Here is an 18,029-nt window from a genome sequence, read left to right as displayed (position 1 = left end):
AAGCAGATGAATGTCAGGTGAGGAAAATGCTATGAAAGGGAGTGGTTGGTGTGTGCAGGCATTTTACTCAGGGGCTGAGGGGAAGAAGGCGTCTCCATCTGAGGGAGAGACTTGACACCAGGAGTAAGATGTCTGCAGTCTGAGGCTGACCCAACTGAGGGAGGCAGGAGGCCACAGTGGTTGAAAGGGGGTTCTGAGAGTAGGGAGGGCCCAGAGGTTTTAGGAAGGGATTCTGGGACAGGGCAGCCGTGGCATGTCCTGGCACTGCTGTGCTGGTTTGAGCTGTTGTCCATGTGAGGTGGTCAGTGCCAGCGGGGACAAAGGCAGAGTGGGGGCAGAAGGGAGCTGAGTGGTCAGGGTCTGGACGGATGTGAGGAAACAAATGGCAGTGGCTGATGATGGCTTGGGTGTGGGTGTGTGGAATAAAGAGGAGTAAAGGATGAGGGAGATGTAATTTTGGGTTAAAAATTAAGTGTTCTGTGGTGGACAGGGCTGTTAGGAGAGTAAGTGGAGATGACAAATTGAGTCCTACCTCTGGAGCTGTGCTCAGGAGACTGGGACTAGCATGGAGGAGCTGGAGGCGGAGCTGTGAAACCAGGCAAGGAGTGAGTGGTCAGGAGAGAGAAGAGAGCCTGTAAATACTGAAATCCCCCCCCCCCACCCCATGTTTGGAGTGAGAGTAGCCAGAGGCTAGTCCTGGGAGGCCTGAGGTGAGTGTCTCCACATGGAAGAAGCCATCAGAACTGCAGATACTGTCCAGATCTTGGGGACCAGGCCACAGACAGCATGGCCATTAGTCTGGCCGAAGAGCCTTCTGGGCATGTTGATATGACCATCTTGTGGAGTGGAAGGGACCGGAGCTGAGCTTCAGAGAGAGCTGTGTGCCACTCACCAGAACTGTGCTGAAGCCTGGAGGAGCTGAAAGCCCATCTCCTCCGTCCATCCCTACTGTCGTCTTCCCATCTAACTCTGCTATGATACTGTGGCAGGTTGAGCGTCAGACAAGTAACTCAATCTCTCTGATTCTTAGGTTTTTGTTTTTCCTTGCAAAATGGAGACGCCATCTCAGATGTCACTGGATCTCAGTGAATAAGAGTTTCACTGTGTAGCTCCGGCTGTTCTGGGACTCACTGTGTAGACCAGGCTGGCATCGAACTCACAGAGCTCTGCCTGCCTCTACTTTCCAAGTTCTGGGATTAAAGGCGTGTACCGAGCTGGAACTAATCTTAAGTAAAAGCTCTCATGGGGAATTAGATAACAATGTATCAGCCAAAATAAGCTTTTGGAGGTTATTTTGGAAACAAGTAGAGAAATCTGGAGTGTGTACGCCCTTTGACAGACCCCCCCCTCAGGAATGTGCCTAGAGAAATGCCTACATTTGTACACAGGGAAACAGGATTTCCCCCACTCACCCACCACCCAGTAAGTAACGGTTGAAACAAAAAGTTGGAATGCTCTAGGCATGCGTACTCGGGTTCTTAGTCATCTGGAGAGGGTGTGCCCCCTTGTGGAGGAGCACAGTATAGCATGCGTGGCATTCCCAGTCTCCAGGCCGCTGCTCTCCCACTCACTATTCAACACTCTGGTATCTTCCAGTGGTTCTCAGCCTTCCTAATGCCGAGGCAACCCTTTAACACAGTTCCTCATGTTGTGGCGTCTCTCAGTCCTAGAGTTCTTTTTGTTGCTACTTCATAACTGTAATTTTGCTACTGTTACGAATCATAATGTGAATTTCTGACATGTGGCATGTCTGATATGTGACCCCCCCACCCCCACCCCCTGCAAAAGGGTCACGAGGCTCAGCTTGAGAACCTCTGTGCTAGAGAATGAGGGCTGAGTGGCATCATGTCGAAAACATGTTATGAGGACCAGTGAGGTCAACACGTGGCACTCTCAGCCTGCTGTCTGGTGCTCAGTGAGTACAAGCAGAAGTTGATGCTCCTTGAGGAAAGATCTATAGTACGTTGTAGAAGGACACAGGAGCCGGTGCGCCCTGGTGTAGACTCTGTGCATGCACCTCCCTACAGGTCCGCGTGTACCCCAGAGGGCCCTCCATATCTCTGAGAAGTGGCCTGGAGCAGGAGTTTGTCTACTGTACTTGAACAACAAAACAATGCCCTGTAATAATGAAAATTTGGCAATGTCGTTTGTTTGGTTTTGAGACAGGGTTTTTCCAAGTATCTCTGGTTGTCCTTGAACTCACTCTGTAGACCAGGCTGGCCTCGAACTCAGAGATCCACCTGCCTCTGCCTTCTGAGTGCTGGGATTAAAGGCATGTGCCATCTGTGCTTGGGCATTTACATTTTTACCTCCTGGAAATCTTCTAGAACTGCACCAGCCCATCGCCCCCTACTGTCAAATCTGTGTTTGGATAGTACCCCCACCCCCATGGCTACTTTGAGTTAGATATGAGTGTGTGTGTTTGTGTGTGTTTGTTGTGTGTGTGTGTGTTCTCAGCCTATGAACTCCTTGAGTCCAGACTGTATACTTTGCAGGCTAGATATATGTGCAAACCCAGATGTTTTTGAAGTAGGACCCCATATGGCAGTACTAGCACCTAGGGGAGACGGCTCGAAATGCAGATTCTCAGGCCCACCCAGGACCTGTTGCTCAGAAACTTGGAGGTTGGCAGCAAGCTGTGTTTCCTCGAGCCCTCTGTTGATGGATGCACCTGCTGGTACTGATGGGAAAAGAGCCAGCCCAGTGTCACAGGGTGAGCCAGTGACATAGCTGAATTAGGCTGGGTCATGGTGCCAGGCATATGTGGGCCTTATCACTCCATTCTTGCCAGCTTTCCTGGGCCACTTTGGACCGTGGTTCACATGTGGCCTTGAAAGGGAATGTGAGGCCCAGCTCTTTGGGTCCAGTCACCAGTCAGCTGTCCTTGTTGCTGTGGATAGTCAGGGTGGGGTGGTAGGATGGTGGGGAGGGGTAGGGTGAGTGCTGCTCACCTCTCTGAGGCTTCATATATCTCAGGGCACATGCAGAGAGACTGGGCTGGCCTGAATAAGCCCTAGATCCCAGCCACTAGCTGCTCTGACCTGATGCTGGCTGTACTCCGTGAAACGGGCCTGTCATCTCTGGGCAGCCTCTCCTGGCCTGGGGAACTGGAAGTTCAGGCTAAAAAGAGGCTTGGATGAAGTCGACCACAGGATGGGTCTGAGTGTCTGCTCACCTCTTCCCTGCTGTTTCTCTGCAGGAGTCCTACTGAGGAGCTCAGAGCCTGGAGTGAGGCCTCAGAGAGGTAAGCAGTCAGCCCACTGTTGTCCATTCTTTGCCTTCGCTTCGGCAGCCATGTTATTGGTGTTTGCTGAGTTGTTGAGTGAAGAAGAGGGCAAGGTTTGGGGATCAGCTTGGGAGTGGAGAGGTGGCTCCTAGTCTACTGAGGCAAGGTCATGGGGACTCAGGGCCCTTTGGAGCAGTTAGGGCACCAGCCAGCAGCGAGGTCTCTCATAAATGGAGAGCGAACAAGCAGAGCTGTGAGGCCCCAGGTGAGGAGGTTGAGGCTGGGGATTGTCTGGTCAGTCAGACAGTGGCTTTGTAGGCTGTCTTGTGCTGAGATCAGCAAGCACTTTGAGGATCTCGTTCTCTCTCCCATGAGCACTGCTGTCTGGGGTGAGGCGGAGCCAGCTGACTCAGGGCAAACACTTTCCTGAGTCCCTGTCCTGATGCCCCCCCACCCCCACCCCCACCCCAGGGCAACTCTTGCAGACTTGGGTTTCAATTTCCCATCAGGCCCCCCCCCCCCCGAGTTTATCTGCTGAGTCAGCCTCACCTCCACAAGGTAAGCCAGCAGGAGAGGCTGTGGAGCATGGTATTGGTGCTGAGCACCTTCCCCAAGCCTGGCAGCGGGGACTAAGGTCGTGCCTCACTCCCTTCTGCGTGACGCCACTTCCTCCATTTTCTGGTGGGTCAATGGGGGCTTCCAAAAAAAATTAATCCTCTTGGATGTTACTCTGTGTAGAGAAGACCACGCACACAGTTGGTGCTCAATAAACGGTAAAGCACACACACCAGTTGCTAAGCAACAGAGGTGTGAGAAGAGTGTGAGGACCGGAGGGTCAGGGAAAGCACGGCCAGGGCTTATCACTCCAGAAGAGATGCGCTCAGTAGAGGGATCCAGGCTGCCTGCCTGGAAGAGGGGCAGTAATTGTCACTAATTTGCATGCTCAATCACCTCTTTTTAAGTCTTCAAGAAACCTTTCCAGACTTTAATTAGCTCATTCGTCTTAGCAACAACAATCTTGGGAAGGAGCAGTTTGTTCTCTTCTCGGAGGTGGGGGATGGGGGGGGGAGCCAAAGCCGACTGGGTAGGGATGGGGCTCAGTGCTCACCACTCCTAGACCCAGGGTCTGCCTGTGGCTTGGAGCCGTGGGGTGTGTAGGAGTTGGGGTTGTCAGATCCTCAAGAAAGCGGGGACAGACGTGGGACCACGAAGCCACAGCCAGCAGGGCCCTTCTGTCCTTCATAGACGTGACCTGCTTGTCTTCTTCTCTGCATTTGGAGCCTGCCAGCTCTCCTACTGTAATATGTGGCCTCTGATAGGCCACCTTACAGTCATCAGCCTTGATGTCCCTCCCAAAGGTGGCTGAACAAATCCAGCCCTGATTAGCCGAGTGAGCTCAAGCTATGAGCGCTTGTCCTAGGTAGGGCTAGTGGTGGCCACTGTTTATGGGGAGGGATGGAAATGGGCAGGTGGTGACTTGGGGAGCCCACAGATGTGTGGGTTCAGAAGCATGGACGTTGTGTGGGACGAGGAAGTAGGGAGGAGGTGGCTTCAAGTCTATAGGGCTGTCGGCACTGCTGGATACGGCTGCTAAGCAATTAGTGCGCTGGCCCTGCGAGACCTCTGAGATAGAGACGCCTGCCTGTTGGACAGCACCCAAGTGAGCATGTGCACGAGAGTAGGCTGAGGGAAGCCTGGGATGAGGTGCTACAAAGATCCAGGAATGATTATATTAACATCAGCTAGGGCAAGAGAGGAAGTGTGGGGCATGTGGGATGTATGCCTTCCTCTGCAGTCAAGGCTGGGCATGACTTGTGCCAGCCTTTGACAGAGCTCTGCCTTGGGTGAAGTCCCACAGGTTCCACAGGTGGACACTTGTCTGAGAGGACCAGAGTGTGAGGCTTTGATGAAAGGGAGTTTGATACAGGCAGCTGAGCCCTGGAGACTTAGTAAAGGGGCGTTTTGGGGGACGGGGCAGGGCGGGGCGGCTGGCGCTCCTGACTGCATCCTTGGTGCATGGTTTCTCCTAGTCTGATTCTGTGTGTGCCCGAGCTGCTGACCTGAGGTAGAGTCACATTTCTGCTCGAATAGGAACAGAGCAGCGGAGGAGTTAGTTGTCAGGCCAGTCCGCTACATTTTTAGCCTTAAGAGCTTATTCTGTGTCTGCTTCAAATGCTGCTTTCTTTTTTTGGTTTTCACCTCAATTCCCCCATCCCAGCAGGGGGACCCCATTGTCCTCTCCTGCCTGGCTTCCAGTGCGGGGCTTTTCCAAGGTCCAGGGGTGGAGGAGCATCTGAGCTGCACTCTGAGCTTGACTACCTGGCTTCATACTGTCACTTGGAGGGTGCATGACTTGGGATGCATTTCCCAGTATCTCTGTGCATCAAGGTCAGTTCAGGAAGGAGTGAGTGCTCTTTGGGTTGCCACACTGGGTACACTGGTGGGGAAGGCGCCTCTCACCTCTCTACCTACCTCTTGGTGTCAGTTGCTGGGATGCTTCCGTGAGTACTGCTGAGCAAGTGGGACGTGGCGTGAGGTTGGACAGCACTTGTCCTTCTTTCAGAGACAGATGTCCCCAGCCAACAAGGTGGAGGTGGCACAAAAGGGTAAAGTCTGGTGGCAAGATGAACAGACTCCGTTTTCTGGGTACAAAGAGGCATCCCTGGGGATATTGGAGTGGGCTTGAGAGGCCTGACCCATGGAGGAGGGAGAAGAGGAAGCCACCGTCATTTATTCCTCATGTGGTAGGGGTTTCCACATGCATCATGGGGCGGGGGATGGGGGGACAGTGCTGACCCCAGGAGCTATCCAAGCCCTGTGCTTCAGGGCCCCAGGAATAATTACAGTTTTCACATGTGGCTCTAGCTGTCCCAGATGTGGCCCAGCATGGGTTGGGATGGACGTGTGTGTGTGTGTGTGTGTGTGTGTGTGTGTGTGTGTGTGTGTGTCCTGTTCTCCCCCTGCAAGAAACACTAAGCAGCAGGCAGCTTTCTTCTATCTTCCATAGTGTGAGCCCTGGAAAGCTCCCACAGCCTGGCCTGGTCCCTGGGTCCTGTGTGCCTCCTCACTCTGCCCAGGCCCCTGTCACTTGTCTCCCAGGAGAGAGAGGTGTCCTGGAGAGGCAGCAAGGTTTGGTAGGATAATAAAAGTCATTGTGGCAGTAGCATTTTCCAGTCTCCTTCACTCTGAAGCAAAGGAAATCGAGGCCAGAGGAGTGGGATGACTGGGCCCAAAGTCGCACAGCTGGCCTGGATGATGGGAGGAGCCACTGTAGACCAAGTCTGGTTTTGCTTTCTGAACAGTCCTTTGAGTCTCTGAGAGGTGAGGAGCTCACCCCAGCCACCATCTCCATGCCTGCTGTGGTCAGGCTCCAGACAGGCACTGGGCACTCACTGTGATAGCTCACCTTGCTGGAGGCCCTTCCAGACCCATATTACAGATGTGGAAGCTGAGGCCAGGAGGGGACCCAGGATTTTCACAAGTCAGTCTGGGATATCTGGTGAGAGTCTGGCCGAGGCTTCTACTGCTCCAAGTTGCATGTATGTGCCCCCTTCTACCTCAGGCCTGTGTGAACAGGCAGAGACAGAGGCAGTCCCTGCACTTGGGGAGGCGGGGAGACATACAGGGGTGTTCTCTTCTCTCAAGGCATCATGAGCAGCTGCTATGGGCCTGGTCTGTGGCATCTCAGTTCCTGCTGTAGAGCCTAGTTCCTGTGTAGGCAGCTGTGTGCTCTCAGAGGTGTGAGGCCTCCGCCTGTATCTTAAGAAGGAGAATGATAGTGTGGCTCTTAGAAGATTGTTTCTCTCTCTCTCTCTCTCTCTCTCTCTCTCTCTCTCTCTCTCTCTCTCTCTCTCTCCCCTTCTCTCTCCCTTTCCCCTCTCTCCCTCCCTCCCTTCCTCTCTTTCCCTCCCTCCCTTCCTCCCTCTCTCTTTCCCTCCCTCCCTTCCTCCCTCTCTCTTTCCCTCCCTCCCTCCCTCCCCCCCCTCTGTGTATGCACTCTACACATGTAGAGGCCAGAGATCAATGCCAGGTATATTCCTTCTCCACCCTCACCTCCGTGTGTGTGTGTGTGTGTGTGTGTGTGTGTGTGTGTGTGTGTGCGCGCGCACACACACTCTACATATGTGGAGGCCAGAGGTCGATGCCAGGTGTATTCCTTCCTCCTTCCTTCCCTCTGTCCCTCCATCCCTCCCCCTCTGTCCCTCTGTCCATCCATCCCTTCCTCCCTCACCGCCCCCCCCTCCACCTCCTCCATCACTGAACCTGGAGCTATTTTGTCTGGGCTGACTCAGAGTGTCATCAGGCTCCTGGGGTCCACCTAGCTATCTCTATCCCCTGGAGTTATAAAACACTCTGTCTGCCTTTTGCATGGGTGCTGGGGATCCAAACTTGGGTCCTTAAGCTTGCACAGCGAGCACTTTACCCACTGAGCCATCCCCCCGGTCTGAGGGTCTGGGGTTAGGTTATTTACTTATCAAGAAAGAATTGTAGTTAGGCCTTTGGGCACTGGCCTATAATGAGAGCTGTTTAGGGGCTGAGGCAGGAGGATCATCAGTTGAAAGCCTGAGTGAGTACAGGTCAGTCCGGGCAACTTACTGTCTCTAAATTAAATAATATTAAAAGGATTGTGGGTACGGCTCAGTAGGTGAGTGCTTGTTTATCATCTGTGAGAGCCCGAGGTTAATTCCCAGTACAAAAAAAAAAAGAAAAAAGAAAGAAAGAAAGGAAAAAAAAAAAACCCCAAAATCAAAGAAACCTATTTCCTATAGTTCTGGAGGCTAGTATGTGAAAAATGAAAGGGCCTGGAGACTAAAGGTACAGTTCAGGGGTAGATTACTTGCCTAGCATCTGGATTTAATTTTCAGCATTAAAAACAACATGCACACACCCAAGTTGGGCTCTCCTGCTGTGTCACTGGATGGAGCAATCCAGAAAGGCCTGCATGCTCATGAGTATGGCACCTCTCAAAGGCTCCGACTCTACATAGTTGCTTTGAGGATCATTGCCAACATGGGAACCGTGGGGATCCATCCAAGTCATAGCGTCCCTTCTGTACCCCTAATCCATGCTTTTGTTTTGTTTTGTCTTTTCAAGACAGGGTCTCTCTGTGTTAGCCTTGGTTGTCCTGGAGTCACTTTGTAGACCAGGCTGGCCTCGAACTCACATCAATCCGCCAGCCTCTGCCTCCTGAGTGCTGGGATTAAAGGCATGCACCACCACACCCAGCCTGTCCATGCTTTTCTTACATGCACAGTACACCTTCTCCATCCCTAAAGCCCCAGCCTGTTCCCCCATCACTTCCAAAGTGCAAAGTCCAAAGTGTCCCTTAATCAGATATGGACAAGACACTGGGAACAGCCAATCCCGAAGCAGCGTCTTCCATGCCTGAGTCTGGGAGATCAAACAAGCGACCCACTTGCAAAGCGCAGTCAAGGCCAAGCCTCAAATGGACACTACCATCACCAAATAAGCGTAAACTGGTCCCAAGCAAGTCCAAAGCCACTAGGAAACCGTCATTCCGTTTTCAAGCTGGACAATAATCTCCTCTGATGTCACTGGCCATATCCTGGCTGTGCCAGTGCAGGGTTTGGGTCCTCACAGTCCCAGGCAGCCCTGACTGGATAGCTTTGCTTTAGCCTACGAGGTTGGTGTCTCATGTGGCTTCTCCAAGCGGGGCTGGCTGCACAGTAGTGGTTCTTTGCTCTTGTGGTCATGAGAGCTGCCTCACCGCCTCTTCTTCCGTAGGCATTACCTGAATTGGAGCTCTCTAGGCTCTTCGTCCTTGTTGTCTCTGCCTGGGTCCCCAGGCTGTGCGCAGCATTCTTTTTTAATTAATCAATTAACTTATTTATTTATTTTCCGAAGCACTCTTAGAACAGCCCCACGGCTTTTGAATCCTACATGGGTACTGCCGAGGCTCACGGCTTGTACCTTCTGGAGTGGCGAGTTGAGCCATACCTGGGTCCACAGGAGGCATGACTGGGACAGTCACCAGGTTCACTCTGGTACCTGGGGAGAAGAATTCTGTGGTAGCGCAGGCCTGGGATAGCTGAAGCACCCCTTTGGAAACACTCTCGTGGTCCTCGTTATCTCCAGGAGCAGGGCCTCCTCGGCCCCTGACAGCCTCACACAGTCACTGGGCCATGCCCTTAGCGCTCTCTCGCAAACATGCTTTGCTAATCTCTGTGGTTGGGTGAAGAGTCTCAGGGTCACTCCCGCCTTCCTCTGACTGCTCAGTTTCCTCTTGCCACTGCTCCTCCATTCCCACATTCTGCGGCACAACCCAGCAGATGCCGTGTGGAGCCCTGAGTGCTTTGGCGCCCTTGTTTTTTTGTTTTTTGTTTTTGTTTTTCTGCTAAATATCATAGTCCTTTGTCTTTAAGTCCACCTCCCACCAAGTCCTGGGGCCCAGACATGATGAAAGTCCTTATTGTAACCTGGGTACCTTTCCCTGGCCTTGGAACCTCCATGCCTGTTCCATCTGAGATCCCATCAGAATGGTCCTTGCCATCCTCATCTCTTCTCACCTTCCGTTCTCTCTTCACAGCAAGGAAGGCTTTCCCTGACCTCTTCCTCCAAACCCTCACAGCTTTCCTTCACCTCCATCCCCAAAGTCGCTGGCCCATCTCAGCTCCGTCAGGGCAACGCCCCGCCTTGCTGTCTGTCTTATCCATTTAGTGACTGGAAGCATATTTGTTATGTTTCTAGAGTTTAGGAGTCCAAGGTGGAGGAAGGGCTGCACCCGAGGGAGGGCTTCCTTGCAGCCTCACCACAGCGTGCACAGGCGAGTGTGCCCGTGATGCTACTACCTACGTCAGATGCGCTCGGTGACCTTGAGGTTGTCAGAGTTTTCTTCAGGGCTATAGAGTATCCTGAGGTGAGAGCAGGGGTCCTCCTGGCTCCTTCACGTAACTACATATGGAGCCCGCTTTAGCCTCTTCCCATCCACTCTCAGCTCTTGCCCAATATATCAGCCCTAGATTTTCTATTACCTGACCAAGCGTCACATCTGGGTAGGGGGCGGAGGACTGACATTTAATGTATTTAGTAACTGTGCGTGAGCGCGTGTGTGGTATATGTACTTGTGTGACGGTGCACCCACCCATGTGTGAACAGGTAAAGGCCAAAAGTCAACTCTGGGTGTCCTCCTCTGTCACTCTCTACCCTGTTGTTTTAGACAGAATCTCTCACTGAACTTGGAGCTCGCCATTGTGGCCAGACTGGCTGGCCAGAGATCCCCTGGGATCCACCTGTCTCTGTGCCCGCCCCTAGGGCTAGAGCGACAGTCATGTACCACCACGTCCAGGTTTTATGTGAGTGCTGGGGATCCAAACTCAGGTCCTTCTGCTTGTGCAGCAAGCCCTTCACCCATGAGCCATCGTTCCACATATTTACTAATACCTGTGCCCATCGTATGCCGCTGTGTATTTGTGAGGGCTTCCAAGCACACGCGTGATGCAAAGACAGACGTGGTCTGTGTAGAGAAGAGCAGAGAGGACGGCGGCTTCAGATCACGGTCTCGTGGAGGAGGGTGCTGCCTGTGGTTCTTGGCGGCCGGAGTGAGAAGGGGGAAATGGGAGCTATGCGTTTGTGCTCCTGTAGAAGAGCAGAGCAGAACCGCCTGACGACAGGCTTCCTTGGAAGGAGGACCTACTGGGGACAGGGATGTGGCGGGCGATTCCTGACCATCCAGGAGGCCCAACCTGTGGAGATGAAGGTTTGTGTTGCAGCTTTGGGTGAGGACAGGGCACCCGGAGCCCTTGGTTGGAGCTGGGCAGAGGTCTAAGTGACGCTTTGTGTTCCAGTCATTGACACTTGGGCCCGGGGAAGCAGGGTGTAGTGGGCCATGGCAGGCAGGCAGGCAGGCACCCTCAGGGTTCTGGCTTACTCCAGGATGAGGAAACTCTTTCTGCACAGGGTACGCTGCTGCCCCAGGAAGAGGCCATCTTACTGGAGGTGTGAGTAGGCCTCAGCTCACAGCTCCCTTGCACCTGACTCTGCCTTGCCTACCTAGCGGGGCTTGCCTATCTATCTGCTGCTTGGATCCAAGCCAGCTCTACTCTCCTTCCTTCACCAAGAATCTGCATTCCTCCCAGCCTCAGTCTGGCCTCCAGGCTCATACCAGAGCTGGCTCAGGCCTCTCTGTGTCCCTTCCAACGCCACAGGTGCTCAGGGCTTGGGTGAGCCAGCTTTACTGCCCCACTGGTGCTGAGCCCCTCAAAAATTGGTGTATCCCCCACTTCTGTCCAGTGCCACCTGGGCCAGATATGTGTGTATGTCTGTGTGTGTGTGCACATGTGTGTGTGCATGTATGTGTGTCTATGTGTGTAAGTGTGTGTGTGTGTGTGTGTGTGTGTGTGTGTGTGTGTGTGTGTGTGTTAAGCCTTTTGAGGAAAGGGGCAAAGAGCACGGACCATCAGCATCACAGTGAGTGGCCTTCCAGTGTTCAGAATGTCTTCCACATACTTGGCCAAGCCCAGACCTCAAATCAGCCCTGCAAAGTAGGACGGCAATGGCATAGCAACAGTAATAGCAGAGGCTTCCAGGCTCCCGCTGGGTGCCAGGTGCTGCTCTGAGCATTTCACAGATATTTATTGGTTTAATCCTCACCACATGCCATGAGCCACTATTACAGAAGCACAGAGAGGTTAAGTAACTTCCCTAAAGTTAAACCATCTGTGAGGGGCAGAATAGGACCTCAGACCAAGCAGCCTGAACTCAGTAGAAAGGCACAAGTAAGGGGCTTATAACGTCCTGGTTCTTTTTGTAACCGGCCTAGCTCCTTTAGCACGGGAGAAACACAATACCCTCAAGGTCGTGTTGTGGCACACGACACAATTTTCTTCCTTTTTGAAAGATGGCTACTATTCCATCCATGGACACACCCCACTGCTTCTCTGTTCATCGGCTGATGCACTCACTGCCTTCTCTCCTGGCCACTGAGAAGTGGTGCTCAAGTAAACTTGGGTGGCAAGTGTCTCCGACAGCCTCCCTTCGTGCTTTTGGATATCTAGCCAGAGGCAGACTGCTGGTTCTTTAGATAATTCTATCCTAAAATTTTGAGGGCACACCCTCTCTGGTATTCCCCAACTGACTGCCCCGATTTATATCCCACCGACAATGTGCAAAACTTGAATTTCATCACATCCTGTCAGCTCTTGGATAGCATTCTCCTCTTCCATCACTGGGCTTTTTGTTTTGTTTTTAGAGTCAGGGTTTCTCAGTGTAGTCCTGGCTGTCCTGGACTCATCTATAGACCACGTTGCCTCTGCCTCCTGAGTGCTGGGATTAAAGGTGTGTGCCACCACATATAATGGTACATCAGTACTTTAAAAAAAATGTTGTGTTATTATGTGTGTATGAGTGTGTGGGCACACACACCATGGTGCTCGTGTTGAGGTCAGAGGTTTTTGTAAAGTCAGTGCTCACCTTCCACTTTCATATCAATTGCAGGGGCTGGACTCAGCTTGCCAGGTTAGCAAAGCAAGACCCTTTACCCTCCCAGCCACCTGGCTGGCCTGTCACCATTTCCTTTGTTTCTTTAGGTTTATTCGTTTGATCGCAGAATGCGAAGCTGTCATGTAGCGTAGGCTGGCCTTGAACTTGCTCTGTTGCGGAAGACGAATTGAACTCCTGATCCTCTCCTGCTTCTACTCCCCACTGTTGGTCTGTGCCACGCCCTCCACAACCACCCCACCCACTCCACTTGGCTCTTTTCTTCCTTCTCTGAGCAGCAGCCTTTACTGTCATATCCAGGTTATCATCAAATCCAACCCATGAGTCTTGCTCCGCTGTCTTCTGGGACTTCTGTAGTTGCTGGTCATATGTTTGGGTCTTTCATCCATTTTCAGTGGCAACCAGTGCTTGCTCATTCTTTTTCATACAGTGTCTGTCTGTGCATCTGAGGACAAGTCAATGTCACTTCCTCTTTCCCAGCTCAGGCAGGGCTCACAGCCCACCAGAACGGTGTGAACATTGCAGGGACGTGGGCCTCTTCTCCAACTCCCCCCACCCCCAAATATCCACTGCCATGGGTTTGGCCTGGAACTCTGTGACAGGGAAAAGGTGTGTGCCACCATGCCCAGCTCTTGGAAGTTTTTACACAGGACCAGCAGCCCAGAATCAATTGGACACTTGGAATGGTGCTTCAGTGTGCACTTTTGGGCTCTGGCTGAAGTCACACGACAGTGCAGAGTCCCACGCGTAGCACTGAGAGGTGGCTGGCTTTCATCTTGGTGCTCAGGCAGCTCTCAAAAAGTAAAAGAAACTTTGGAGTTAGAAGAATGGTCTGAGCCGGACAGCGGTGGCCCACGCCTTTAATCCCAACACTCGAAAGGCAGAGTAGGTCAGATCTCTTAGATGGAAGCCAGCCTGGTCTACAGAGCAAATTCCAGGTCAGCCAGGGCTGCACAGAGAAACCTTGTCTCAGAAAAGAAGAAGAAGAAGAAGAAGAAGAAGAAGAAGAAGAAGAAGAAGAAGAAGAAGAAGAAGAAGAAGAAGAAGAAGAAGAAGAAGAAGGAGGGTCTATATTTGGGCTCAAAGGCTCAGAGTGGGGGTGGGGCAGGTAGATAGCCCCTGGCCTTCTCTATCTGTCCTGTGTTGGAGCTGCTGGGTTCAGTACTCTTGGGTCTTTGGCCATGATTAGGAATTTTTCAAGCCAGCAGTTCAACACAGAGTCCCTACTCCCTGGATCCTCGCTTTCTCAGCTCCGACAGGCACAGGCTCTAGCTCTGATGGGATGGCCTGAGAAAAAGGGTTCGCAGGCTCTGCCTACCATATCTGTGTGGTCCAGGCAGGCCTGTCCTTGCCACAGACTTCAGTTTCTCCACCTGTAAAGTAATTGTTGCTTCCTTATCATAGAGGAAATGTAAGGGCTAAACAAGATGGCTGTATGTACTTAAATCCATGCTAGGGGCAAGCACAGAAGGGGAAACTGACACCCTCAAAGTGCACAAGCCTTCTGCCTTGGTTCTGTGACAGGAAGCCGGTGGAGTTCATTGGACCTGCCTTTGGATGAACCACACTCAAGCCAGCTCCAGACATCCTGGAGTAGCTCAAGCCCATGAGGGATGTGGCTGTCTGGTGGATCCCTTTGCCATGATATTTCATATAGCCAGGGTGGCCTGTGGGGAGGCCCCCAGGGAGACCTTGCCTCCAGCTCAAGTTTGCCGGAATAGGCCACAGTGGTCCACCCACTGTCAGCCTAACATCTGCCAATCAGGAGGCTGTAGCACTTGGAGATCTGCTAGATGGGCTGTGGTGGGAGGCAGAAGCTTGCCTACAGACAGTCACTTTGTCAGGCGGGGATCTGGTCAAGGGAGAAATAGGTACTCACTGACTTGGAACTTGGGGAATCTCCTCTTAATTAGGGACACCCACCCTTGGGGACATTATGTGCTTGCCTCATTGGGTCTACAGTGGCCTGTGCTGACCTCATCCCCACTTTATAGATGGAGAAATAGAGTGCAGACACAGGAAGGCAACTCCTAGGCTAGTCCCGGCTTCTGATTTCCTCATCACAATTACAGGGACGAGACAGAGGCGTCTGAGGAAATGCTCTGGATATGAATGATGCCTTCTCCTAAGGAGGATAGAAGATAAGAGGTTTCCCAGAGCTGAGGAGGCCAGGTTCATTGGCCGCCCAGCTGAGATCTCTTGCCCATGTCTGCCACCTGCCTGTCCTCCCTGAATCAAACCTCTTGGACACTCCAGGTCCCTCAAAGGGCCCCTGGGGGGTCAGCAGGGAGACAGAAGCCATGTGTGTGCTGGAGGGTGCTAGGAGAGTTGAAAGTCTGTGGAGGCTGGCGGTACTGAGCAAGCACATGGTGACTGGACAGGAGGGCAAGGCCTCCCCTTCCCCCTCTGCTCCTGCTTAGGGCAGTGAGTGGGAGAAGCCCTGGGCAGCTGGGTTTTGTGCCCACTATATATAGCCCGGCTCAGACACGCACGGCGGCTATTTCTGTGTTCCTCCTCCTACTGAGGCAGGGGGATGGGAGAGAAAGTAGTCCATCTAAAAATATAACCGGGAAAAATATCACAGCGCTGAGCCGCACCCGAGATCTGTCTCCTTCTCTCGCCTCCGCCCCCGCGCCCCTACTTACCTCACTGCTGCCTTGAGGGTGCCATCAGGCTGTGGCTCCTCTTCACCCTGTCTCAGTCTCCTGGTACCCAGCGGGTGGGGCTGGAGCTGGAGAAAGAAACTGAGGTCTAGAGAGGGATGGCTCCACCAGGGAGCCACAGGTTCTGAGACTAATCTCTTCTGGCCCCTTATGGTGCCCAGGGACACAGCCTGCTGGCTATGGCCTCAGAGGACTGGGGTCAGGACTCTGCACTAAGCCTCAGTTTCCCCTTAATGAGGGAAAGTGATCTTCTTTGTAGCAGATAAGTGAGGATGAAGGTGTGACAATGGGCCAGGCACAGCCAAGCATGTTGGCTCAACCTCAGGTGTCATGACTACCTGATATTCCCCTCCTGGGAGTTTCTCAGGGACAGGGCGAGACAGCTCTGGCCTGTCCCTTAGTGCCGAGAAGTGCAGTGCTCACTGTGGCATTCAGTAGACAACAGCAATTTTGGGGGATCATGGTTGACCAGAAAGGTAGGGAGTGAGGTTACCTGAGCCACCTCAGGCTGCGCCCCCGCTGTGTGGCTGTATTGGTTTTCACTCATAACCTCCTCAGGGAGGCTCAGAGAAAGTAGGAAGCAGTGTCTCCTGTATTACATAGCTGAAGTGGTGGATCAAGAAAAGAGGGTGCTCCCTCCCTACACACACACTACACAAGCTCCCACGTGGGCAGGTGTAGGCCACCTCACCTGTGGTTTCTCCTTCTCCAGATGCAGGAGCCTCTGGGGAAGCTCTCCCACAAAACACCCCCACCTGACATCATCACAGTGTTGCCGCCCCTGGCCTCTGCTCTTGCCCTGGGAGGCTGGACTGAGCCCACAGGATGCACCCTCTACATTACTGAGTACCACTGGGTGTACATGCTAAAGCTTTGTGTGTGTTCCAGACTAGCCTAAGTCTACATAGTGAAGTCCCAGCCAGCCATGGATACGTATTGAGATTCTGTCTCCAATAAAATAAAACAGCAACAACAAAACCATTTTTACAACATCTTAAAAATCAAACATTACCCAGTATGTGTTAACCTGATTTACTATTCAAATAGCCTTGAGGTAGGAGCTGACGACTGGCCCTTGGTCACACAGCTGCTGAGTGGCCAAGTAAAAATTTGCTCACGAGCCACCAACCTACAAAGCCAATGATACGTTATCTTTTCTCCACCAGGCAGGGTGCTGGTCTGCCCTCTGCAGCCCTAGAGAGTAGCCCTGGGTGGGCCCGGAACATACTTTTGTTCCTGGGCCTGCTCACAGCAGAGTGCAGCAGGGGTTCAGCATGGCTGTGTGGAGCAAAAGCTGTGCTTGATGTGGCCGTGCCATGCAGAGTGAGCTGTCTTCTCCGGCCAATGCTGAGCTTTGCGGAGGCATTTAACAAGCCATTTAAAAAGCGCTGACAACACACTTTGCAGCCTCCTATTTAAGACGTCCTAAAAAAAATAAGCACCTTTTTCAGGGAGGAAGCTGCAGCTCAGCGGGTGAAATATGGCCACGGCGTCACCTGTTACCCTGATGCTGAGGGTGGCAGTGGGATCAGCACCCAGAGGTACCCTTCCCCAGGTGGCCTTGGGAGGTGGCAGGTGCTTGGTGAGCTGGTGCATCCAATGCCTCTGCCAGGGGAACTTGGGGGAGGGCTGCAGCTTTGATGTGGTAGTGGGGTTCCTGGCTTTGGGAGGCAGAGGAGATTAACAGGCTGCCGGCTGTTCAATTCCCAAGTGGAGAAGCTGAGATCCAGAAAATTCAGACTTCTGACTGTGCTAAAAGCAGCTCCAAGCCTGGCCTGAGTCCAAGGGGGGGCGTGGTAAAGGAAGGGCTCCTGTATCATCTTTCCATCCCTCATCCAGTCCAGATATTCCTGGGTCCAGGATAGGCCCGGGTTTAGAACAAGCCAAATGCTGAGTAGACAACAAAGAACAGGCAAAATTACAAGCAAACTATCAAAGAAGAAAAACCACTAAACACAAATAAGGTCAACAGGAAAAAAAAAAAAAAAAGGCAGCAAAACCAACCTGGTCTCTGGCTATGTGTGGAGCTTCCGGTTTCATGGACTCAGGGTAAATAGAGTGTAAGCAGGAGTACAAGGATGCATCCACCACCCAGGAACAGATGAGGGGCTCTGAGAGACCAACCGGGCCCAGTGGGTAGGGAGGCTTCCTAAGCAGGCAGCCCTGACTGAGTGTGATTGTGTGCTGAGGGTAGCAGGTTGGGGGAGGGAAAAACGAAAGCCACAAACAGAGGGGCTAGCATGTGCAAAGGTCCTGTGGTAGACACTCCTGTGAGAATCTGTAAGGCCAGCGTGGCTGGGGCATGGCACTGTGGGGAGGTGTGGAGGAAGATCTGCCTGAAGCAGGCCCAGCCAGACATCCAGGAAATCCATGAAGGTAGTTAACCAGTCTGGGGAGAGCTGTATTCTTGGGTGTGGATGTGGGCATGGTTTCTGCTTGTTATGTGGGGGAATGGACTCAAATCAAGATTGGCCCTCGCGGGTAGGCAGCTAGGGGTGAGTGTGAGCTTCCAGTAGGAGTGGAGGCTTGGACCCACCGTCTTTCGCTGTCCTTAGAATTTTCTCCCCAGCTGCATAGGCAGCTGCTTTCCAGAAGGGTCTGTTCTCTTTCTCTATGAGGCTGAGAGGCCAGTCAAGGCCAGCATGAGGATCATAGTGTGGTGCTCTTTCTTAGAGGCAGCTAGA

The 18,029-nt window shown here is 52.6% G+C and overlaps 1 protein-coding gene across 5 annotated transcripts in view; it reads left to right on the top strand.

Annotated features, from left to right (window-relative positions):
- Positions 1-18,029, top strand: part of LINGO1 (leucine rich repeat and Ig domain containing 1) — a 206,509-nt gene that overhangs the window by 70,041 nt on the left and 118,439 nt on the right. For all 5 annotated transcript variants that reach the window (XR_014779356.1, XR_014779357.1, XR_014779358.1 and 2 more), the window contains exon 3: positions 3,200-3,244. The gene's annotated coding sequence lies outside the window, so the exon portion shown is untranslated. The remainder of the gene's footprint in view (positions 1-3,199; positions 3,245-18,029) is intronic.

Source organism: Acomys minous (genome assembly GCF_964271855.1).
Source record: "Acomys minous genome assembly, chromosome: 5".
Lineage (NCBI taxonomy): Eukaryota > Metazoa > Chordata > Mammalia > Rodentia > Muridae > Acomys > Acomys minous.
This window is presented reverse-complemented; position numbering and strand designations above follow the sequence as displayed.